Raw genomic sequence first — 27736 nt, 5'->3', positions numbered from 1 at the left:
AAACACATTCATGAAAACAAGCAATTTCAAAAGTCATTATAATAACAGTAGTCAAGAAAGCATAAAGTTACCAGCAAGAAATCTCTAACAAAGTTAAAGATCATCCATATAATCCAATTGCTATATTAATCAAAATAAATAAGAAATTCAGTACAAAGTCTGAAATCCAGACGTCCATTATCCGAAATGATCTAAAATCCGGACCTCAAAACCACCAACAACATTTTTCTCCTAGGTTTTACGCATGCACATTTGATTCCACCCCCCTCCGAGCATAATAAAACATCTGGAGTGTGCCAATTCTTAATTTCACTTTGACACTAAATGAAATACATTGTTATTGAAGAAACAAACCTTTTAGCATAAATGTGTACGATCAGGATCAGTAACTTGGTTTCATTCCTGCGTATCCGCTTTATGGTACACATCTCAAACTGAAACATTCCACATAGATACATCATTGATCTGACGCCAACCTTGGGAATCATTATTTATTATACTTTCCTTTCATCACCGCATGTTTATCAAAACATGACAACTTCAGTAATGACTCATGTAGCGATGCCTAAACAATTTTTGGTACTTTTCCGTTTTGCCGGCGCAAGCGATAAAGTCGCCAATAATGGTACAATCGATGCCAAAAGGAATATTCTCGCTGGTAACCTTTTACGCCTCATTTTCAAAACAAGTCGCAGCTTTTTCTTATCAGATTGATTGGTTTTTTCAATACTGGCATATAATTACATAGAATTTTTATCAGATAGTTCAGTTTTATGTCTAAGGCCATTTTCAGTAGTTAAGTCAATTAGGATGCAATCACAGCTCTTACCCGAAGCCGAAAATATAGAAAAGGTAAAGTCAAGGGTTAAATTCATCAATTCTAATAAGGATACATTAGCGAAGTAAAGCACTGCAGTTTTACATAATTTTTAAGTAAGCTATTCGTACGAATTGAAATATTTCTTGCATTTAAACTTGTGTTCCAAATTAAGATTTAACTTGAAATTAATGTAGATAATTACTGAGAGCATTAGATTTTTGTAGAGTAGTTTACGTGAGATGAGATAGCTTGGGGTCCCGTGATATAAACCAGCGAATTAGGATTTTGAACCATGAAAGCATAGTAAATTCTTAAATTAATGTCTTTTTACAAATTTATTGTCTTTATTTATCGGCTTTTTATAAAGTTTTAAGTGATATTAAAATGTTTATGCCTTCAAAAAATGAATTCTTAGAACTAAGATTTTTTTAATATTTTTTATGTGTATACTGTCTGTTGTCGCCAATAAAGTCTGCTTGGCGAGATTTGCGCCGGCGAAACGGAAAAGTACCCAATTTTTCTTGTTAGTAATTGAATAATAAAGGTGTATGGTAACCTTATATGTTGACATTACGCTTGGCGATGATTACAGATTTAAGTTAAATGTGCTAAAAAAATGTTTACGAGGAAACATTTACCAAACATTTCTTTCCATGTGATAAAAATAGATTTTGTTGATGATACTCATAGACTCAAAGATTAAATTTATGGCTATTTGAATTAAGAATAATTGATTTGTTATTCACATAAACCCAGAACCAGCACCAGGGCTCGTATGGCTGCAGAGACTCGGAGAATTTAGGACCCACAGAGACTGCATCAGGCGGTAAGATATCTAGCGCCGGCCTTCAATAAGGCTGAAATATATGTGGGAATTTATTTATTCAGAACTCTAATAAGCCTTAAGCACGTGAAAGAAATAGACATAAGTATGATAAATAACAAAACTAATATAATTCAGGCATAATTGTCTCAGTGCGTGATAGAAGCAAGATAAAATTTAACAGAACAACTTGTCGTTAGTCGCCAAGCTCATGATGCATAGCCAAATATGTACAGTGAAGGATAGCTAAATTTGATGATGATAGCCACTAATTTTAAAGGTTTTCGGATATAGCAAAACAAAGGCGAAATTTTCCAATTAACGGATTTTGTAAAGAAATATGGACAAGCTGTAATAAATGAGGATGATATAAAAGAAGTTTTCATTGTGATGACAATCCTTCTCAATCATCAATCAATTAATGAATGGCGAAATCTGTAGTATAGTTCTAGATCCAGAAAATACGCTACTGATAGTGAAGAAAGTGACAGAGAAGTTACTGACAACGAGAAAATTTTGATTGACAAATTAATCGGAATTCTCGAAACAGCAGTTACAGGACTTCAACAATGTAACTAAGCAAAGGATTATGCCTGTCTACAGAATTAAAGAGAATGTATTAGCGCAACAAACGGAGCAACTTAAACAACTTGCATTGAGAGAAATGTTTAATAAGGCAAACAAATCAATATTAAGCTTCTTTTTTTTTTTTTTTTTTTTTTTTTTTTTTTTGTAAATTTTGATACCCTTTAGGTCATAAATACTTCATTATTTCACGAACTTTATCCATGTACACGTCGATCTATTTTCACTTAAAAAAAAAAATCCCCGAATTTCACAAAAATAGCATTGTGCACTCTTTTAACTTTATCCATGTACACGTCGACCTATTTTCACTTAAAAAAAATCCCAGAATTGCACAAACTTGCATTGCACACTCCCTTTACTTTGTCCATGTACACATTGATATATTTACACTTAAAATGTCAAAGGAGCACCAAATTCTACAATATAGGGGAAAAAAATGCAAAATCTCAATAAAATACATTTTAAACCAAAAAATAAAATAACATAGAAAAGAAAAAACATGTTATATATTTAAGCACTACCAAAAGCAAATATTCACTTACCATGATTTTCGAGTTCGCTTCGTACACCCCGAGCCACGTAAAAATCAAAATATCAATCATACTCAAATGACTTTTTTCAAACCAGGTACTCTTTCTGATCGAACACTTCACATAGTGACCATCTGAACTTTTCTTCCTACAAACCCATTCAAATCCATCTAAACGATTTTTACGTTCGACTAGACGCATATCCTTCCTACATACAAAACACTTATAATGGCTACTAAGTAAACCTACATTTACACACCAGTCAATTAAAGCTCTTTTCCCCTTTTGCTCCAAATTGTACAGAAACTTCAAATTAATCTTACTACATTCGGCCATTCTACTGTCTAAAGAATCAAACCAACACACACCACAAAAACGCTTACAAAACATCCCATGATTCAAAATTTCCCAGAATCATGCACCTGATTATGTCACAATAGGGTTTCCATAACATTCAACTACTCAGGCTACCATAAATGAAACAACAACTTGGTGATAAATCAAACAACAACTTCACCATAATACAAGGGGTACCTTAAAGTCTACTCTACCCCAATTTTTTTACTTGCTATTTTCAAGTTGGCAATTTTGAGAAACGTGCGGAGCAGTGGGTGATTCTGCACTCTCCCAGTTTGTCGCAAGGGCTCTTATAGGATTTTACCCAAATTTTAATTAACATAATCTAATATTTTAAAGTTGCAATTGCATAACATTATGGGAAGAAACGTATTCATGGAAAGGTTGTTTCACATTACGGAAAGCTTCTATCAATCTACAACTTTTATTTATTTTTAATTAAAACAAATTTTAAGACTATTTAACAGTAAATAAAATAGAAATAAATAAAATAGAAGAAAGAAATAAAATAGAATGGAAATATCCCCATTATAAATAATCAATAAAGATCCTGAATTATTAAAAAAAAGTGTGGAAATTTTTCTCTTCCTAAATATTTAACATTACTGGATAAATAGTAGCATTTAGGCTGATTAGCATATTTCAGCTAAATATCCACTGTATCCTTAATTCTTACTCATCTATTACAATATAAATATACCTAAGTTTGAAAAATAATATTAGGTACTTTTCCGTTTTGCCGGCACAAACGATAAAGTCGCCAATAATGGTACAACTGATGCCAAACGGAATATCTTCGCTGGCAAACTTTTACCCTTCATTTTCAAAACCAGTCGCAGCCATTTCTTATCAGATTGATTGTTTCTTTCAATACTGACATACAATTACATAGAATTTTTACAAGATAGTTAAATTTTTTGCCCTAAGACCATTCGCGGTAATTAATTACGATGCAATCACACCACTCACCTGAACGCAAAGATATAGAAAAGGAAAATCAAGGGTTAAATTCATCAAATCTAATGAGAATGCACTAGCGAAGTAAAGCACTGCGGTTTTACATAATTTCTGAGTAAGCTATTCGTACGAATTAAAATAATTCTTGCATTTGAACTTGTATTCCATAAGATTTAACTTGAAATTAATGTAGATAATTACTGAGAGAATTATATTTTTGTAGCGTAGTTTACATGAGATAAGATCACTTGGGGTCACGTGATATGAACCGGCGAATCAGGATGAAAGCAAAGTAAATTCTTAAATTAATGTCTTTTTACAAATTTATTGTCTTTATTTATTGGTTTTTTACAAAATTTTAAACCATACTAAAATGCTTATGCCTTCAAAATAAAAAATTCTTAAAACTAACATTGGTTAAATTTTTTATGTGTATACCGTATGTTGCTGCCAATAAAGTCTGCTTGGCGAGATTTGCGCCGGCGAAATGGAAAAGTACCCAATATTATAATTAAATTGTCTTAGACTAAATATCTCACAAGATTAGTAAAGTTCTGCTTCAAGTAAGAGAAAAGCAGTTATGTAATTAATTGATAATACTGTATTATATTCTACAAGACATCTTTGTGTGTTTTCCAAGAGGTTTCACCTTTCAAATTCTGCCCTGCTTCAGAAAATATGTTATAGTGTCAAAAGCTGTTAAATACATGATTTTAGAAATTTTCAGAAAGATCATTTCAAAAATTTGGTTAATCTTTGGAACATGGTAACAGGTAGTTTGGTGACATTTTGGTAAGGTGATAAAGGTTACTAGCTAGGATTTTAGCAATAATCTGAGAAGTACACAGTTCGAATCACAGATTATTTTGTCTCAGAGAAATGAGAGATCATGAGACATGTCATGTGACATTTTCCGGAAAATTCCAAACAGGATTTTAGCTAATAAGCACTTAGAAACAATTTCGCTGCTAAAGTGCAGAATCGCCCACTTATTTGTTTGGTGCTTTTTACAAGAGTAAGAAGAATTGGATTTTTGTAATTTTTTTTTTTTTTAATTTTTATTTTTTAAGTGAAAATAGGTCAATGTGTACATGGATAAAGTCATTTTTGTGTGCGCAATACCAAAGTCTGCACAATGCCATTTTTGTGCAATTCTGGGATTTTTTTTAAGTTATAATAGGTTGATGTGTACATAGATATCGTGTATATGCAATTCTTAAAAATGCAGCAAGCAGTGGGCGATTCTACACTTCCTCCCAATTTCGCACCTAATCTTCGTCATGATTAAGCACTTTTGTTCCATAAAAGTTCTAGCATAAGCGTAATTCGGCTAGCAGATTGTTGGAAAAAATTTTGAGTAAAAAAAAAAAATAAAATAAAACATGGCTTTACTTCGTGAAAACAAAATGGCATCCAAAAAAAAAAAAACTAGCAGGTTGCTGTAGCAGGGATGGTCGCCAAAGTTTCGCCAAGTTACCATAATCCGAAGATTCACCAAAAATTTTACTAAAAAATTCTCTTTTTCTACTTGCAAACTAATAACAAATTTAAGAGTTTCTAGTTTATTTACAGTGTGAGCTCCATCTAAGGTATTTTGTGCGTTATGGCATTTTGTCCCATTTTTAACGAGCATTTTAAGCTAAACATACAGTTCTGAAGAATAATGGTCAACTTAATATAACATGTGACATGACGAAAATATAGTCAGCCTATTTTTGAACTTATACTTAACATCTGGATTTATTGTAAAATGAAGACTAAGAAAACGCATAATTCAAGGAAACTAACATTTTATACTTTTAGTTTCGCACATTTAAATATTCTGGCACTTTTTTAGGAAACTACACATATTCGATTACATTTGGATATCAAACATTTTACTTTAATTGTATATTGAATTCCTACATACAAACAGATCACGAATATAAATATTTTCGCTCTAGCGTAGAACTGAGTGCCCCTTCGCTTCACGACAACTTTTTTAAATTTTGGCGATGAAACCTTACTTCTGGTTACCATGATAGTTTTAACTCTGTTTTAGCTTCCTGATTTTATTTAAATGAAAATAGATTGATGTGTACATGGGCAAATTTAAGGCAGTGCGCAATGCCTAGTTTGTGCAATTCTAGGATTTTTTTTTAAGTGAAAACAGATCAATGTGTTCATGGACACAGAGTCTGTACAATTCTTTGACTTCTTATTTTTGTTTTGTGTAGCGACCATCAAGAAATTGTACCTTCCTGGTGCCGATCTTGGCATCAAAAAAAGAATCGCCAAAAAACAAGGGGCACCCAATTGTAAACTTTTACCAATATTTTGTGTATTTGAAAAAATATATATATAAGTGAATACATACACAGCAAGCCTTTTGAAGCGTTCTTCTTCATCACCCGCATCAATATCCATTGAAGTCTCGGAACTTTTAAAAAGAAAAGCACACGGTAAATAACACATTTGTTCATTGGCGCAAACACAACCGGCGAATCAGCTTTACGTTTCAACGTTGCCAAATCGCTCAATTTTCGACAAAACTATGCTGCCAAAATTCATGTGCTTGCGTTTTTGGGAAATTTTCCCTGCTCTTTTTTCTTAAACGCACATATGTTAAAATAACTTTTCTATTAAAATTAATTTATAATAAAAAGATCTTGCCCCCCAGATGGTATAGTGTTTAGGAGCTACTCTAATTTTTCATTATTTAATTTCTTCAAATATAATGCAAGACTCTAACATTTGGTGGCAACAGTTTGAAAAGTAAAACGAACATTTATAATAGTGATTCAACGGGGAGATCAGAGATCATTATTCGTTAAGTAGTGTTCGACCCGAGGGCCTTTACCACTACATGTTTATCAATCCCCTAAGGACCTGTAAAAGTTCGTTAAATTCCATAAACTGGAAAAGTCGTATGCATTTGTAATAAAAGTGCAAAGTCTTCAGTTGCGAAGAAGTTGATCAGGGGTGACGCTGTAGCCTTGGCTACTAATGTTTAAAATTAATTTATGACTAGTAACAGCATGAATTATAAACAAATAGCTAAGTTATTGCATTTTATTTTCCAGCTATCGAAATGCGACGCTACGAGCAACGTTTTGAAACCAAAACCTAGCAATCATGAATCAGAACTAGAACTAGTTGCCATTCAGCATAAAGAAATTTAAATATAAATATGAATATTAACAAAATATTAAAGTTAATTTTATAAAATAATTAAACACATGAACAAATATATGAAATAAAAAATAATTATTTCTCATGCAATAACTGGGCCACTACACTACTCCCCCACCAGTAACTAAGTTACGTTACGAAGATGGAGAAATAGGTAGTAACTAGTATTGCAGTGTTAACCACTATCAAAATAATTTAGTCAGTCCTTGAATCTAACAGGTAAACGTATAGTTCTGCCTGTGCGAGAAGGTTTTTGATTCACATCCGAATTTGAGTCCGGTCTCTGCAAATTACTGTAGTCAGGTTGTATCAACTGAGAATTTTCCTCAGCTAAAATATATGCTGGTTTCAGGCGATCCAGGGATACATTAACATGTTTTCCTTTTGTGCTAATAGTAAAATATTTGTCCTTGCGATCAATAACAGGAAATGGTCCTTCATAAGGAGGTTCCAAAGGTTTTTTTTATCCGATCTATTCGCTGAAACACATGAGAACAAGTTTTTAAGTCTTTATGGACAAATATCTGTTCAGATGAATTTTTACGAATTAGTCTCGGTCCAACAACTTCCATCTGTTTCTGGAGTTTATTAGCAAAAGTCTCCGATGCTGTCTGGATACTTGGTTCGCTGAAAAACTCGCCAGGAAGTCTGAGACTCTGGCCATAAACTACTTGCGCAATAGAATGATTGGTATCTTCTTGAATAGTGCTGTTGAATAGTTTACAAACCCAAAAGTACTGTTGGTAACGTGTCCGTCCAAGATATGTTGTTGTGGGCTTTTAATGCTGTTTTCAATGTTCGATGAAGGCGCTCAACATTGCCATTACACGAGGGGTGGTAGGCAGTAGTGTGTTGTAAATTGATGCCACAGATTTTGGACAAAGCTCGTAATGTATCACTTTTAAATTGGGATCCACGATCACTAATGAGTTTACTTGGCGTTCCGAAACGCGCAATCCAGTTGCTATAAAAGGTTCTTGCGACGTTCTCAGCAGAAATATTTTCTAAAGGAATTGCTTCCATCCAATTCGAAAATCTATCTATGCAAGTAAGACAATAAATATTCCCTTTAGATGGTGGAAGTGGTCCTATGAGATCGATATGGATGACAGAAAATCTTCCTGGTGATACTTCAAAATCACCTAATTTTGTTTTGGTGTGCCGATTGATTTTAGCTTTTTGGCAATGAATGCAGGTTCTTGTCCACAACTGTACATCTTTTTTTATGTTAGGCCAAATGAATTTTGATGTCATTAATTTCATAGTCGATTTTATTCCTGGATGTGATAAACCATGAATTCTTTGAAAGACGTGTTTTCTGAAAGCCTGAGGAATATACGGCCGAACATGTTTAGTTGATGTATCACACCACAAATATTTCCCCGATGGTAGAGAACATTGCTTGAAATTCAAGGAAGTAGTGGTTTGCAAACTCTTCAGTTCTTCATCTTGAGTTTGTTCATCAGCTATTTTATCATAATCTATCGATGAAATTTCATTAACTCTAGATAACGTATCCGCCACAATATTATTCTCACCTTTTAAATATTTGATATCAGTCGAAACCTGGGAGATGTATTGAAGTTGGCGAGCATGTCTAGGTGTTGCTTTGTCAAGTTTTTGACGAAAGGCGAATATTAAGGGCTTGTGATCTGTATAAATTGTAAATACTCTTCCTTCTAGATAATGCTTAAAGTGTCTAACTGAAAGATATATGCTTAATAGTTCTCTATCATAGGTGCTATATTTTTGCTGAGTATCACTTAATTTTTTTTTTCATATTGTTGCAACACTGAGCCAATCGCCGTATCTGAAGCATCTGTAAATAACGCCAGAGGTAATTCAGAATTGGGAAAAGACAACAGTGCCGTGTTCACCAGGTCATTCTTGCACGTTTCAAACTGTTTTTCAGCTTCTTCAGTCCATTCGATTTTACGTTTGTCCCTCTTTTTAGCTCCCTTGAGATACGCATGTAACAATGCTTGATTCTTCGCTGCATCCTTTATATAACGACGATAAAAGTTAAGTATTCCAAGAAAGGTTCTAAGTTCATGAATTGTTTCTGGTCGTTTGTAGTTAGTAATAGCTTGAACTCTTTCTGGCAAAGGACGGGAACCCTTAGGTGTAATTAGGTAGCCTAGAAACTCGATTTGGGGAACAGCAAAGACAGATTTTGAAACATTAATTCTTAACCCAAATGTATGTAATCTTTCGAAAACTAATTTAAGGTGATTTTCGTGTTCTTCATGGGTACTGGATGCAATGAGTATATCGTCTAAATAGGGAAAAACGAATTCTAATCCTCTAAAGACTTCGTGAATAAATCTTTGGAACGTTGCAGGAGCATTTTTTAAACCGAAACTCATTACATTAAATTCGTATAAACCGAAAGGAGTGATGATAGCCGTTTTACATTTGTCTTCTTCTGCAATGGGAATTTGAAAATAAGCTTTGAATAAATCAATTTTAGAAAAAATATTTGTACCTCTTAAAATATGATGAAAATCTTCAATGCGAGGAATTGGGTATCGATCAGGTATCGTCTGCGCATTCAATCGTCGGTAGTCTCCGCAAGGACGATATGAAACATCCTTTTTCGTAACAAGGTGCAAGGGGCTTGACCACTGGGAGTTTGATGGACGAATTATTCCATTGTCAAGCATAAATTTAAATTCCTCTTTAGCTATAGCTAAGCGTTTTGGATCGAGCTGTCGTGCCTTTGAATAAACGGGTTGACCAACAGTCGAAATAAAATGTGTAACACCATGTTTAATTTGTGTAGGAAAAAGGTTAGGTTTAGAAATTTCGGGATATTTCGACAGTAAATCGAAAATTTTTATGGATTTATTTAATGTGGTTACTGAGTAATCACTGGAAATAGCAGCGACATCACACTGGACACAAAGCTGTGTTACGCCATCAATTAACTTTTTCTTATTTATATCGACAAGCAATTTATATTTGTGAAGAAAGTCAGCTCCTAAAATACCTTTTGTGACATCAGCAATTATGAATGGAAACTGAAAATCACGACGTAATCCCAAATCAAGAGTTAGCGTTTTTATGCCATAAGTGGAAATATCTGTGCCATTAGCTGCATACAGTTTATATTCAGTTTTACATTTATTCTGTGAAGTAGCAGGAATTATGCTTACGTCAGCTCCGCTATCAATAAGAAAGTGCAAATTTGATCTTCGGTCACGAACGAATAAACGAAATTTGCGACAATCCTTCATATTTTCTGCAGCAGCGTTTGCCGCTGAACCTACTGCAGATTCGAGTTTTCCTGGTTTTTGAAATCGTTTTTTACCCAAGCACACGGAGGCTTGCATTTCTCTAGAATGAATTTTGCTCCAAAACGAAAGTGATAAAAACAAAATTTGCCAGTAGGGTCATATCGTTTACGAGGTTGGCTTCGAGATCGTGAACGTGAATTACGTAAATCCGAGTCCCTTCGTCTTGAGCGAATGGTTACTTGATCAATTTTTTGTTCAAGAAAGGTAATTCTTTGCAACAAATCATTTGCGGGAACAGAAGGAGCATTAGTACTAAATACTTCTGGTTTCCGATTCATATCACTAATTTTATCTGCCATAGACGCTAACTTGGTTACATCTTCATCACTAACTAATAATATATTTTTTATGGAGTCAGGTAGCTTCTCCAGCCATAAAGTTTTGATTAGATTTTCAGACACATCTGTAGTAGCAACTGATCTCAACTTCTGCAAACGTTGGCTTGGTTTCATGTCTCCAAGTTCGATACCAGTAATCAAACGTTTAATCCGTACATTTTCACTTTCTTTGAATAAATGTAATAACCTAATTTTAGCATCCGAATATTTTGTGGCACTATCGTTCGTTACAATGTCCCAAATATTTTCGACGAACTTAGGTTCAAGCTGTGAAACTAAATAATTAAATTTCGTTTCTTCTGAAACGATATTTCTAAGTTTGAACTGAGCTTCAACTTGAAAAAACCATATTTCCGGTTTATCAATCCAAAAAGGAGGTATTTTCAAACTCACCTTATGAAGCTCCGGTGACTGTATCGTATCTTTCATAGCAGTTTCAGAAGAGTCATTTGTTGACATTTCGAAAATTAATCAGGGTCACCACGATGTAGCCTTGGCTACTAATGTTTAAAATTAATTTATGACTAGTAACAGCATGAATTATAAACAAATAGCTAAGTTATTGCATTTTATTTTCCAGCTATCGAAATGCGACGCTACGAGCAACGTTTTGAAACCAAAACCTAGCAATCATGAATCAGAACTAGAACTAGTTGCCATTCAGCATAAAGAAATTTAAATATAAATATGAATATTAACAAAATATTAAAGTTAATTTTATAAAATAATTAAACACATGAACAAATATATGAAATAAAAAATAATTATTTCTCATGCAATAACTGGGCCACTACAACGCCATATATCGGCCACAGATGAAGTTTTCGTTGGATAAGCTATAATAGCAACTAATAATTTTGGCATATCTTTTACACATTATCGTAGATTTGACACAGTATCGTACAGTAAAAATGGAAAATAATATATACAAGTCCCAGAATTTTTTTTTCTTTCGTCTGAGGCGAAAGTACCTATATCTTAATACTCATAGGGAAGGAGACGCGTATTTCCAAACCCTACCCCACTTTTCAAATTTTTGACGTCACGGAAATATCGACTAGTTTGGCAAGACGCCTACCCCACTTTTGACTACTACGGTGCGCTTTCGAAAGAATTGTGCTCCTGAATAGTGTGTTTAGGTGCTAATTGTGAGATTTTCGCAATTTAAATTATTATGAGTGGAAATTTACGCAAAATCTTTAGTGAATGGTTATTGTTTAACGCCGTAGTGTATTTGAGGAAAGAGGAAAATAATTCACTGCTGATGTATACATTAACAGTATGAAAAGTCTGGAAGGTGATACTCGGCAATAAATGTGCTGCATTTCATCGCAAAATTCAGCGACGCCAGTAAAATAAACGAAAGTATTTGAAAAACTTATCCACATCTGAAGCCACTATACAAAAATTATATGTGTGCCAATACAGCAATTTAAATAAAAAAAAAAATTGCAGAAAACTTCAGATCAAGGAATAAGAATTGCAGTGCCTCTATGTGCTTAAAAACTACGAAGCATTCTGCAGACTTTCGTGCCAAAATCAAGTTTGACAAATAGATTAATACATTTTATTGTTTCTTTTAGTGTATATATTTCAAAATTATTAAAATAACTTGAACAGTTTATTGCTGTTCAGGTTGCTTAAAACAGCAATAAAGTTCATTTATAAAGATACACAAGGAACTTCATAATTCATTGCTTTGATGAACAACTGAAATTTACTAAATTACCTAACTTTATAACATTAAATATCTTTGTAACTGTGTTATTATGCTCTGTTTTATAAAAGTTTAACTAGTTCTAAAAGCTAACTACTAACTAAAAGCTTAGTTACTTACTATTCATTTGTTATACATTAAAATATTTTCTGATTTATTTACTAAATGTATTAAGAATTTCCATACATGCTTGTGCAGTGTGAATGCATGTTTGTGTAATGAACTTTGATTTTCATGAACGAAAAAGAAATACAATCTCCGAATAAGTGTTTTCCAGTTCCTGTGTTTAGCTGTAAAAGTAAATTCACTTCAAGTATATGTCTGTGCAATTTTGACGATGTAAATGCTGAAATGTATGTATAGTAAAAACTCGACAAAAAAAATATCCGGAAAGCTCTTGAAATTTTGGATAGCCGAGCATATAAAAAATGAAATATTGTAATAAGTGAATGTAAGAATAAACTTAGTCTAAAATCATAAAAACAGTTCATCTTATTTGTATCAACTTGACTATCAAAAGCCAATATTTAATATTATGCACGATTTTGAAAAAAATGTATGCTGCTGATCTTTGGAATATGATAACGGGTGATTTTTACAATGGTTGTTATGTGGATTAAGACTGCAAGTTGAGACTTTAAATATGAACAATAGTAATCTGAAAATTTGAAGTAGTAATTTCATATCCAACAATCTCTGCCAAATAACTTCTATGTTTTAAGTAATTAAAAAATATATTTTAACCACTTATTATTAATTTTATAAAGTATATTCTATAATTTAAATTTTATTTACTTTCATCTATTTTTAATGTTTGCCATTATAAATTTCATACTATGTACTTTTTTAAGATTTCATAGTTGCTAATTAAACTTCCTTTACAATTTATTTAGTTATTCTATACTTACAGTTATATTTTATGTAAGAAAGGGATTTATGTGCAAGAGATATACAGTGAAAGTCATTTAACACAAAACTGAGGGGACTGAAATATTTTTTCGTGTTAAAGAATATTGAAAAGAAAAAAAAAGCATATATTCAACAAAATTAAGCTTAGCTAAATTAAGCTAATCCGATCCCTAAAGATCCTTCACCTTCGGACTTATCCAAAATAAAAACTGCGATCAAATCTTCGCAAATCATTTCAAGCAACTTAAAACATTCGCTTATCCCATCTGTTGCGAATTGTGCCAGATTATATGTTCTTCCCAAAATTCATAAAAGTGGTATTCCTTTCCGCCCTATTGTATCAAATTTAGGTACTGCCTCGTATCCATTAGCTAAATATTTAGTTTCTAGATTTTCCACTCTATTAGACAATAACATTTACACCATAAAAAATTCAATAGAGTTTGTAAAAAAGGTTAAAAACATTTCTCCTCGTAATTTACTCATGGTTTCTTTTGATGTAAAATCATTATTCACCAATGTCCCAGTGGAGGGTGCATTAAGATGTCTAGAAACCAGACTTCGCGAATTTCATTTCTCTTGCATCGAAATTGATGAGCTAATTTCTCTCACTCAACTCTGTTTGAAATAAACACATTTTGTTTTCCAAAATAAATATTACAAGCAAACTGAGGGATTAGCCATGGGAAGCCCCCTCAGTCCCATCCTGGCTGATATCTACATGCATTATTATGAATCAAAATTGTTTGAAACTTTAAACTTCCCGGCATGGTTCCGCTACGTAGACGATACTTTTACCCTGTTTGAAGGTAATAAAGATGATTTAAATAGAGTTCTTTCAACAATGAATTCTATTGATCCTGCTATTCAGTTCACTTTTGAACTTGAGACTTGCAATTCTCTTCCGTTTCTCGACATTCTGGTCACACGCAACACATCCAACTTCAGTACTACAGTTTACCGTAAACCTTCATCGGTTTGCCTTCCACCACACTTTAAATCATGTCATCCGACTAAACAAAAGTTAGCTTCATTTTATTCCTATGTTTTCCGTGCTCTTCAAGTTTGCTCCTCCAAACTAGCCCTTGATGAAGAACTAAATTATTTAAAAGCAATAGCTATTGACAGGGGCTTTTCACCTAACATTATTAATCAAGCAGTTAAAAAATTCTCATCTCAACACACTAAAAGCCACACTCTTATTTTAGGAGATTATAAAAATTCTGTTGTTATTCCCTTCTTTCCATCAATTAGCTATAAAGTTGCACATATTTTGCAGAAATTTAACTTTCGGGTTGTTTACTCTCCCATCAATAAAATTCCAACTTCTAAACTCAAGGACCCCATTCCGGATATGAATTCCTGGGGTATTTACTGCATAGCAGCTTTCCCTTGACCAAGAGTTCGCATTGCATACGTAAATCTTCTGTTTAGCTCTGATATATTTTTTCGGACACCCATCATATTAGAGTTTCTGAAAGTTCTTTTACATGAACACTTTGAGCATAGTAACTCAAATTTTGAGCTTAAACCATGATGAAATAGTTCACTTAAATGAACATTACAAATTTTACAACATAAATTATTTTCAATACATTGAAATAGGATATCCAAATCAAATAGTCTATAACCACTAAAATTAGGCTCTAAACTTATCTTTATCTCTTGGTGGCAAAACAGTGTCACTATTTAATTTTTTAAACGAAGAACTGACACCACACTTCTTATTCATTGTATCATTATGCTGATTTCCCTGGAACTTTCTTTTCTTTGGTCGATGAATATAAGATCTTTTATTTTTTACATCTTCCTCACAATTTTCCATAATTATCAGGTGATAAAAATACTAAACAAAAACTGCAATGTTATAATAAAAACACCTTCAAAAAAGTCAAAAGAAATTTAGAAATCGCAAAAGAGCTTGTAAACAATCACGTTTCACGCTAATCCAAAGCTGGAGTAAGATTTCAACACATGCCTATGTTAGATTCCTACGTTAGAATAGTGCTATGTATAAATCTAATATATTCCTAAGTCGCGCTTTCGAGACATGAAAAACGCAGTTTGAGTTTTGTCAATCGGCCCAGTAGAACGGGAGATATAGCACAGTCCTCCTTTTTTTTTTTTTTTTTTTTTTTAGCTTGATAACACGTCAGCACTGTTTTTCCACCATCTCAAAATAAATTATGAAGATTTGTGCTTATGCAACTAGTTGAATTTCAACAGAAATACACGTTCATATGAAAACGTTGAAGCTCTTTTAAAGGGCCGGTTTTATACCTTTATGCAAATGTAATTCTACCGCATATAGCAGTACTTCCCTGTTCGCTGAATTACTTTCACACTGAGTCTTCCGATGAGAATTTTCCTAATTAAATACCAAAGGATGAATGATTATAAATTTCAAAGCACCTACTATCTTAACGATCGTTTCACTCAAAATCAAATATTCGAAAAGTGAGCAGAAAGGCAAAATAGACAATAGCTAAACATGCGAACATTGAATGTGAATAGCACTTTATTGTTGGTCTGCTGCCTTTTAATAGCTAAGATAGTACTTGCCAGAAACCGAAGATTATCCAACTGTGGGCATTGTGGTAAGAAGTCCTTTACTGAGTTCTCCAGCCGAGTAAACGTAAATGCGATTAACCTCTCGAAGCCGGCTGGTACAGCAGTTGTACAAGGAGAATGACTTTCTCAGACGCCGGCATCGGTACAACTGTCGTACCATCCATGCCCTCCCCATTTTAGAGAATCGCCTATCTGTAGATCTTTGGGTGGTCCATTGTCGCTGCTCAGAGTAGCCGCTGGCTACGCATTATTTCCCTCTTCTTATCAGTTTAGCTACATTTTGGCAAAAACCGCAGGTTTCGTCTCGCGCCAATATACTTGAAAATTAAATAGAGGCCATCTCTTTCTCAATCTGTCTCATAATTTTAATGCTATTTTTTTTAGTACTGACTTTTGCTATGATTAAAACGTCAGCGATTTTGCACGCTCTTTAAGCTTACCATATTTAATGTTCTTTAATCATAACAAATAAGAATAGATTAATATTTTAGATTTAATGCCCTTCTAGAAAATAGGTAAAACCGTTTTTATCGTTTACTTCCTTTTCATACTTATGAATAATAAGATTTTATTTTGACATTGTTTTGTGGAGTGCATAAAACCCTTAAGAACTGTCAACTCTTTCAAAGTGCTTCTATTATGCAGGCAATTTTGTCTGATTTATCAGGAGATAAATAAGAGACAATTGTATGCATAATAGTTTTTCTGATTTTCATTCATTCAGTGATTGCTTTCAATGATTTTCATTGATTGTAAATTAAATAAAATCAATTTATCTTTACACCCTCTTTTAGGATGAGATCTGCCAAAAAATATTTAAATATCAGTAAAGCTCACGTTACTTCTAAACTGAATCAAAACATCAGTTAAATGTTATAAAATTTTGGCCAGTTTTATTTGCTGAAATTCTTATACTCTTCAAAAGATAGAGAGAATTCAGAAAAGTTGATAAAAAAATATCTTAAAAAAGTTGTTATTTTGTCTGTAATAAGGTGTATGTCAACTTACTACTAAATGTATGAAAATTAGGATTGGATTACGGAAAAGCACGCGAACGCTATCTGCTTAAGGGAATGGATGCTTTCGTGTAAACCTTTTTAAGAGAAAATTGCTCGCATTTACATTCCTGGTGGAAAACTCCACATGTAATCAACCCGTTCTTCGGTATTGATTGGATTAATTTGTTCGCTTACTGAATTACATCAAAGCACCCAACGATTACCTGTATAAGGGGAGTTATGTCTTCGCGGAGGACTTTCTAAGAGAAGCTGGCTTGCATTTACGTTACACAAAAACCATGACTCCAACTATTTATCCGGGATTCAAATCCAAGCGAGCTATAAGTGTTCAGCCACCTTTACCGCTTTACTGAAGAGCAGGTAAAAATATTGATAAAGGAAAAGTATTGAATTAACCGGTTTAATTTACTAACCTATATTTCTCAATCGACAGTACATAAATTACGCATATGAGGGGGATTATTTGTGAATAAATAAACTGTATTGCACTTTTATCCACTATGTCATATTACAATGGAATTATTGCATTTCAAAGTTATTTCTCATGAATTAATTTTGCTCTTCATGATTTTTGATATTTTCAAAGAGAAAATTCCACACTTTAAATAAAAATATACACGAGAAGATACTTTATGCACAATTTGGCGTAAACGGTTTTCTTAATTTTGCTTTGAAAATATTGCAGGGTAATCGTTTTCATTACTGGAAGAAATATAAAAAACAAATTTACTACATGGTATCAACACCCAATATTTCCTTATTCTTTTGAAAACGTGAAAGATTACTCTTTCTAAAATAAATTGGAAAATATATTATGTGCAAATAGAATATTCGTTGAAAATGAAATAGACTTCAACTTTTGGATATAACGATAGTTTTAGACGAAATTTCTACCTATGGAAAGAAATTGACGTATAATTAATTCTTCATGAACATTTAAAACTGTTCTCAAAATTCTTTTGATGATTGCATGTATAAGTCACGAATTTTTTTCTCGGCTAACATAAACAAAAGCCAATTTTACAAAGAAAAATTCTCGTTAAAGATATACCTTCTTTGCCTGATAGTCCAATGTAATATTTGTTAAAATTAATTATTAAACGCAACCAATGTATCTCGGATTTTGATTTTTATATTATAATAACAAAATTATCGAAAAAAGCAGATTTAAATCTCTGTTATTGTTATGTAAAGCTTTATTATTGCTGTAAGTTCATCTCAAAATCTATTTGTATTGAATCTCATTCTAATCATCTAATGGTAATAAATATTATTATTATTATTTCATTAAATTAGTCATTACCATTATTTTATTAATGAAAATATGTTATTAAAAATCGCATTCCGGCCTGCAGACTTACAGATCTAGTCTGTATTTACTATATTTTGTTAAATTTTGTTCTCGCTTGCTAATTTCTAATACGAAAATACGCGAATATAAATGAAGAGTGAAAACAAAGTTAAAAAATTCACAAATTATTTACGAGATTGATTAGAAATAGTGAATGAAATATAAACATTGCATACATTTTGTTCTAAATAAAGTGTGCACTGGATATGCATCCAGTACTGCACATTTATTTATGCACTATTTATTTAGAATTTTGCTTTCACTTAAATATGAAAGCAAAATAATCATCGAAAAAATTGCAAATCTAGCAACTCCTCTACTATGGGACGTAGGCGTCCGACAAACATGTAAATTTTACTTCATCCATGGAGGGGAACTGACGACTTTTCTCATTAGGAAAATGTCAAAGAGGGGGCAAAACTGTTTCGGATTGCGCTGGTCTGAAAGCTATAATATGAGAATTTCGGCCCGGTTTTAGAAGGTTAAGAGGGTAATGCTTGAGAACCTATTGTAATAATTTTGTGGAAACATTTATTTGGAAGAACGTTTATAAAAGTATAAAGAAACATTACAATGAGAGAGAAAATATAAATTTTATCAGGTTTTAGTCAAATTATCTGTATATGAAACGTCGAAATGGTAATATGAGGAGTATTTTATTCATTTGTGTAAGCATTTTATTTACTTGCATACCAACGAGTTCTGACGAAAAGTCTGCATAGATTTATTACCTAATTATTGGCACTTTTTGCAGACGCAAATGAGATCTAATCAGAAAATAATCAAGAATCTGAATCAGTCAATCATCAACACGCACATTCTAAATCAGATTTCTGAATTACTTTCTTGAAGCGTTTACGGTCCAAATAAAACTGAAGAAACATTTTAAACACAAAACAAAGCAGCAGAAGTGTGATAAGTATATATTACTATAAAGCCAACACTCTGTCAGTTAAAGACAAAGTAGTTTGATTAAATAAACAAGGTGAACAGAGACACAGTTGTAGCCGTTTGTAATTTTAAAGTACATAAAGCGCAGGAGTATATGAGAAAACTAGTGAGTAGCACATTGGTTACAATTTTTATTATAAACATGCTGAAACTGTGAATATAATTTCAAGCATCGGTGGCATCATCGAATGGAGACATGCTTCAGTGTCAGATGTATTTCATTAAAAGATATGAAATATTTTTAAACGTTTAAGAACACAGTTTCTGAAGTACTTGACAGCTCACCCTGTATAAGCTTCATTCCTTTGTTTAAAAGTCGGTAAAGCGTTATCACAGATTTTCTTAAAAATTATCGGTGATCAATACTGGTATTGATCAATCATAACGACAATAACATACATTGTTATGGAAAGAGAGAAAGTACTTGTGAGGCTTTCTGAAAGACCGAGTCTCAGTTTTAATATTTGAATATTAATCTCTACAAGTCTGAATTAACTGACACTACTGAAATAGTTACGAAAAATTGATTCCCACTGTTAAAAAATTGATCTGCATTTTTTTTTCGTAAATTTTATTTTTTTAAACAACATGTCTGTAATCAATGTGCGCAACCGCTTTGATGCTGGAAAAACACTAAAATTTGAATCATCGTTGTACAAGCTAAAAAAAAAAAAAAAAAAAACAATATTTAATTGTGAGAATAAAATATTCTAACGACTATAACGATAAATCATGAATAAAATCAAATCTGTAGCTGCAAGCCTTTTTTTAGCGTTATGGTGGTTAGGGAAACCTGAGTGCGATACCGTAGGGCTCAGGTTCGAATCCCGGAGAAGGCATGGATGTAAAATTGTCTGTCCCTTCATAGGAGGCAATGATGTCCCGCCTACTAGGCGCCTCCATGATAAAGAGACTACCGATCTGGCCTTAGGGCAGGACGATGCCGACATAGGCAAGTGCCAACCATAAGAAAAAAAAATTGATTGTAATCTTATTCAAAAATTCCTAAGTATAAGACGCAAATTTTTAGACACCTTTCTCATGTTCGTTTTTAATGGTAATCAAACTAATATGAAAGTGGACTGAAAAGTCATTTTTAAATGAACCCCATAATCTTATACGTCTTTGTACATTTGCATTAATCCATAATGGGCCAGGTATTATTTTGTCGAAGGACAAGAGTCTAAATGGAACGATTATTTCGCTTGCTTGCGAGTGAATTCTAGGAGGTCCGACGAAGACATCGCGGACGAAAACGTAGCGGAGAAAACAACGTAAGAGGGAAACTTCGTTGTAGAAAACATGTGGGAGAAAAGAAGGCAGGAAAACATATCGTAAGTCTAAAACATCATCGAAGAAAACAATCGTGGTACAAAACATCGACGAAGAACAGAAAGAGGTTCCAAAACTTCGCAGTTTAAAAATATCGTCGTGGAAAATATATTCCTATAAAAGAGAGTAAATAAAATAATCGCATGACGATTATTCTGCAGATATATCTTTTCTACATTTAAAAGGTGCTGGTGCGTATTCGAGTAATGAATTATAGGTGCGAGTAAGAATGAGGAATATTTTTACCTCTATATTTCATATATTTCCTTTCATTAATAATTTTTTGCTAAAAATCCAAGAAGGAACTCTTGCATTGAAAAGTTGAAAGGAAGTAGAAAATTAATGATACGTATGGGAGTACTACGCAGTATTTAATTTTTATTTTAAGAGAATTTTAAATTTATTTACTTAACTATTAAACGTTATTATTTAATTAAGTCATTTCATAAAGTTGTATTGGCAGTTCTTCATGAACAATATATTTTTAAAAAATTAAAAAAGGGAAAAGGAGCATTTATTTTAGATTAAATGTATTTAAAAGTTTTATGCATGTCTGAAATTTCTAATATTATGTTCTTTGAATAAAATTAAGACTTCTTTTGTTCTTTTCCCTTCAGCTTCTTCAAAGTAATCCTTTTATATAAGTATCCTTTGCATGTTGCGATTCGTTAGTTGTGATGACACAAGTCAGGATGAACTACGTAATATTTCAGTACCGTATTTATATTTATTGGATTATTGGAAGAGCACGTTAGGGCTCTTTTCCTAAGGGGAGGGAAGCGTTTGGGGAGGACTTTCTCAGGAAAAGTTTCGTACGCACATTACACATTAGAAAAACCACAAAATTCTCAAGCAGCGTGTTTTTGTGCTGGGTCTAGCTACCAGCGTTCAACGACTTTACCTCTGGACCCCTAAAGCCAGATAGAGTTATTAACGGAATAGATTATTAACGGAAATGCATTCATTTTCACACTATTTTTTTGAGAAAGATCAAATTTAAATTTAGATCTAGAAAATGTAAACGCAGAATTTTACAAAAAGAAAATATAGGTACAATAAATCCTCTTGTCGATTACCATCCTAAGATGACCGATGTTTCTGAGAAAATAAGTAAATATAGGTTTTTCACAATGTCTCTCTAAGATGACCGCATCAACGGAAGACTAAAGAGATATGGAATCGTCAACGATCGCTTTGAAACGAATATTTTATATTTAACTTTACATTTATATATTTTTATAAATGATTCTAAAATATGGTTAAGCTTCTGTGTCTCAGTGTGCCACTACATGGAACACCCAAATTGAATCGCTTCGAAAGCCTCTAAATTCAACCGTAAATAGATAAAAATGCTTTTATAATATACTTTGAACTTTTCTTTTTAAACCGTAGATAGCAGCATATCACAAGGAGACACATAACTTTAATTTATTATGTGTTATTAAAATCCATTTTTTCAAGTAATTTTCTCTGTTTTTTTAATGATATAAAAATTTTATTTGGAGAAAAAATAGGCATAATTTTGCTGGCTGTACTCCAAATTATTTTTTTAATCTTTCATACAAAAATCATACGCAGAATCATTGAATAAAACCAGGTGTTCCATTAGCGGGAACACTGCGCCTTTAGCAATCTCATGCTCTTACTAATCAGAACATCTGTGCTCTTAGGAGAGAACATCCGTTGTTTTCGTTTTCTGTTTCCGTTGATTTTTTTTGGGGAGGGAATGAATTGAAACAAAGCAGCATTGAGGGGCGAGGTGGTTTTTGTGTTATGAAAGCATTAATATTGGCATCTCGAAATTTTTGGGGGCAATTTTTAGGCGGGAATTTCATTAGTAGCTTGACTCATCTTTACTTAGACCTACGCGAATTTTTTGCTGTCTTTTTAGTCTCATTCCCGTTTATTTTCAATAATTGTGTAGATATATTTCGTGTATCTCTCTATTATAATCTTATTTTTCTTTTTTGTTAATATTAATCGTAGTTAATTATTTTAATCTTAGTTGGTTTGTGCTTCCATCAAAAAGGTGTGACTTGCTTTGAACAATTTCACGAAGCTAAGAAATAGGAAAATTTATAAACATTTTTGTATATAGGACTTGTGTATATAGATATGTATCTCATTTATCCGTATATATTCAAGAATATTGTGTATATCCAGGGAACCATGTATACAGCCATAATACAGAGTTTTTTCATTCTTATGCAAACGCTTCTACTCATTTTCGTGCTTCACTGCAATGCTCGCTTAGTCGCACTTTTAAAAGCTCTGGCGGCGCAGTGTTCCACCTCATGGAACACCCACAGAATTAAAACGGTAAGTGCAATTTTTACAATATTTTACCTGTATACTTATTTAGGACTAAATAGACTGAATACAACGTTTCTTGCTGAAATTCCGACTTTAACGTACAGTGCGCCGCAAAGGATTAAATATTTTAGTTCTATGTTACGCAAATTGTATTTCTCTCTTTGTACCGAGGAGAGGCGCAGACACAAATTTGTTAGGATCGTAAAGCTCGGGTTTAGAGCTTTTAAGTTGCGGTGAGTTTCAACTAAGACGAGGTTCTCCTGAGTTTACTTGGTGAGCCGCTACTGAAGGCGGAGATTTCAAAGTGTTCTTCGCCGTTCCTCAGCCAACTTAATGTTTGAAAGCCAATAAAGTAGTTTCGGTCAACATTATGACTCTGAGGTTTCTTGGGTTCTACACTGAGGGAACATCAAGTGAATTTACAGTCCACTACTTTTGAACGACGGGACATACAGTTTTCACACACAATTTATTCGAAAATGTTTTAGTTATTGCTTGAACTTTTAGAACGAAGTTCTCAGCGAACCACTTTTTTTTACGACCACTTCTTTAAAGTATAGCTGTGGAATTCTGGTACTAATTCTCATCTTTTTAAGATTTCCCATTTAGGTAATATTTTATTACTGTATTTTACAATATAAAGGAAGTATTATAATTACGAAAATTTTTAAATATCACATTTCAGTGGAAATATCCATTTTGTCCATATCTGATTCCATTTGGATGATTTTTGTGCGACATCTCATACGGACAGAATAAAGACATCTTCCTTTTCATAATATATTTTATAATGCATTCAAAAGGGATTTTTTCGTGTTCTCTGTATGTATGTAGATATAATATATGTGTGTATGTATCTCGCATAACTCAAAAACGTTTAGCCGAAGAATATTGAAATTTTCTAAAGAGTAGGCTTGCTTCTCTCTTTATATTGCAGGTTAGCTGTACCAACCGTATATGTATATGCTCACGTATATGTACACCAACATCCTTTATCCGGCTTAAAAGTCCCTACACGACCTTTATTTTTGCAATCGTTGCTTGTAGTAATATACTTCCAGTTATCGAAATGTTTTTAAATCACGAAAATATTCATGTTTTGGCGATGTCAAATTTTAACAAAAATTCTTTTTTGACAAATAAGTAAATCCAAATTTTAATACAGTCTCGCGGTTCGTATACTTACATTTGGGAAAGTTTCATACTTGTTATCTATATAGTATATAAAGAAGAAAGTTTGTGTGTTTGTCCTCTCATAACTAGGTCACTACTATAGCTATCACCACCAAACTTTCTACAATTCTTTTATCGTTCCCGGAATAGGTCGACGTCACTTTTCTCCAAAAAAAAAAAAAAAAAAAAAAAAAAAAAAAAAATTGCTAAAATCAGAGCTATAAATTAAAAACTCGGAAAAACGATAATTTTCTTTCTCATTTTTCGAGTGGCAACAGTCTCGCAAGCTGGAGACGAAAATCTGCTTTATTTCGAAAGTTGTTACCATTGCTCTCTTTCAAATCCTAGAGTTTGTTAAAATACGAAAATAGACAAAAGATGAAATAAAAATAGCTTTCCCAAACATTAAATACGTTATTCCCGACTCCGAAAATTCGAGGGAAGCCATTTCGACTATACTCATCTTAACTACTTTCATGAGCCAAAATACTAATTAAAAATTCTGAAAGTTCTAATTTTCGCACTCATTTTTCCTAGTGGTAACAGTCTCGGGCGTTGGAGATAGAATTGTTTTATTTCGAAAAGTGTTGCTACTGCTCGCTTGCAAATCGTACATTTTGTTAATAAAAAAATTTGTAAATTTTACATAACCTATATATATAAAGAAGAATGTCTGTTTGTGTGTTTGTTTGTTTGTTTGCGTTATTGATTTCTGATCAATTATGATAAATATTTTGCGACATTGAATCGACTAAAGTTGAAATTAGGTGAAATATTGGATGGAACTTGAGCTGTTATGGCCATTTGATTAGAAAGACGAAAATCACTAAAAGCTGAGTGACATTGCTTCTGATACAATGAGAGAGAATTATATTTTTCTATCGAAATTTTTTATGTGGGGTTGCATATCGCACCAGACTGAAAAATATATAACTATGAATCGTATTTTTTACATCGTTAGAGAAGGATTACAACGGTATCGTTCTCTCTGTTGTTAGATACATTGCTTTCAATCTAACTTAATTGACATCGGGTACTTCCGCTAATAAAGAAATAAAATTAGAAAAAATTCATAAACGCACGACCAAAATTGTGCAGTATACGTAATTTCAAAATCAGCAACTTTCTTTTAGGAATCGGGTATTCAAGTTTGAAAGAGCAATTCGAAGAAATAAATTTAAATGATCAGAAGCAAAAAGTGTGTATAATTTAATAGGCCTTATAAGGAAATTCACATAACTTATAAGGAACAACACATAAGGCCTTACAAGGCCTTATTTGTTGTTCGCCTGAGATTTTTTATTTTAGTAAGCACATAATTTTTCGATTTTTTTCATTCGAAAAAATATGCGTCTGTTTCTCGTACTTTTCTAATATACAGTAAATTATTTCATAAGGGCATTACGCGGAAGTTTCTAATTATTAGTTTATATATAGTATATAGACATTGTCAAACATTCGTTTCCTCCAGATGGAAACCACCTGTTTCTCGACCTGGCCCAAACAGCTTTTTACATATTGTTAACTGCAAACAATCATTCGATTTACTGCATAGTTAAATGGAATGTATTCTGAGAGCTGAAAAATGTCATCTAAGCAATTTGCAATTTGATTCATTACTAGTAAATCTGAAATCAGTTTCGTTATTTTAACAAGAAAGGGCATTTTTATGCATAGTGCTGGAAATAGAATAAAGATTTAATAAAAATTAAATTTTAGGTTTGAGTTCCATTTGACGAATATCAAAATGTTTACCTTGAAATCTTAATAAAAGTTTTTTGAAAATAGGAATGTAATTTTTAATTATTTTAAATCTATTTACTCTAAAGCAAAATGCCGTTACATTAAATATCAGAGGCACAAGTAGAAGATATAGAACTGGATATAGATGGCTAGAAGTAAGAAACAAACAGAAAAGAAAGAGAGAGATCAGAGTAAAATTATTCATGTTAAATTCAAATGGAAAGAATTTGAAAATGCTATATTTCAATAGCTAAGATTTAGTTAACTCTAACAGGGAGAAGTACCTCATATGGGCATAGTATACATCACAAGTGAAGTGGTGAAAGCATACGGTATCGTGTTTTTACTATTTGAACACTTTCGAAGATCTGAATGATGAGTTTATATATGTCAAATACTCTATTAATTACTTATCTCTATCTATCTCTAATTTTACACGTACTGTCCACCAATGAATGCTCGATGTATAGGTCACAGCCACTATCCCACCAAAAGAGAAAACTTTCATTTATGAAACTTCCTAGTACGTCTGCCAGGGAAACGAAAAATGGCTTTACATCTAACATTATCCTGCACATTTTTATGAAAAATTAACATTTTGATTCGACCCTTTTGTTTTATTTTGTTTTGAGTTTTGTTCAAGCAAACGTTTCGAAAATCATTCCTACTTGTAAATACCTGTTTGTTTCTTGTATGTTTGGGGCACCATTGGTCATGTGGTTAGGATTGCAGAATACTGAGAGTTTTATGGAACTGATCATCCCAATTGTAATTTCCATTATTTATATACAAAAACAATATAGGAGCATGAAAAACACCAATATGGATAGTTTAATAAGACGAAACTTCAGCTCGTAAGTGCTGATAAAAAACAATGTACAATAACTAAATGTTACTGTAGGATGTTTATTATAGCTTAAATAAACAATATTCTGTTTTTGCTCAAACACAGCGTTAAAAATACCAAGTGGTTGACACGAAGCCACATAAATTTCATTTGACTAATTATTAATATATTATTATATCATAATATTAGTTAGCAGTGGTAAATCTAGGTATTAAAAAACCGTAAACACGAATTTTTGAAAATTTTAATATTTCTCCTTTGACCACGTTTGAATTATCCATTTGAAATTAGGCATCAAGAAGGTGGCAAGGGGCCTTCATTTTCAAGGAATGATTTCTACCGGCAGTAATTTTACAATAATATTATAACATTAGACGTAATAAATCTGACAGCATGAAAGCATTATATGAAAAAAACCAGGAATTTGCATTATTTTGCTGTAGAATGTTATACTAATTCTCGATTATCCGTGTGTGGAATACCCGTCTTGCAATTTGGAACTAGGTACCGTTGAAGCAATTTTAAGCGACCAGCGAATATATTTTTCATTTAGTCAATTTGTCGAAATTTTAATCTTTTTAATTGCAGTTTTACATATTTTGATTACCATTAAAAACGAACGTGAGTAACTCATCTGAAAATGTATAAGCTGTGAGAGAAATCATATTGAATGATCTGAGCATACAGAGGAGACTAATTATATGCCTTTGGCTTTACAATCCTTGTTAGAATATTTCATTTTCAGAGTTGTGTTTTTGTGTTTATTGCAGCTTGTAGGATGATGAGTGAAATTGCTTGGAACTCCGTGCATTAAATAAGTGCAAACATTGATTACAGACCTTGTTAATTAAAAAAAAATAAACTTTACAAAAAATAATATTACAGAATACATATATTTCTTTTACATTCCGAATCAATTTTCCGTACCTA

General features: G+C 32.5%; 1 pseudogene across 1 annotated transcript in view; it reads right to left on the bottom strand.

Moving 5' to 3' along the window:
• LOC146997126 (cullin-5-like) overlaps positions 1-6583 on the bottom strand; it is a 194861-nt pseudogene extending 188278 nt beyond the window's left edge. Inside the window, exon 1 of the transcript XR_015041138.1 lies at positions 6432-6583. The product of XR_015041138.1 is annotated as a cullin-5-like (transcript). The remainder of the gene's footprint in view (positions 1-6431) is intronic.
• Between the last annotated feature and the right edge of the window lie 21153 nt (positions 6584-27736).

This window comes from Stegodyphus dumicola, chromosome 5 (assembly GCF_044657685.1).
Source record: "Stegodyphus dumicola isolate Sdum_Otavi_A_Nest chromosome 5, ASM4465768v1".
Taxonomy (NCBI): domain Eukaryota; kingdom Metazoa; phylum Arthropoda; class Arachnida; order Araneae; family Eresidae; genus Stegodyphus; species Stegodyphus dumicola.
This window is presented reverse-complemented; position numbering and strand designations above follow the sequence as displayed.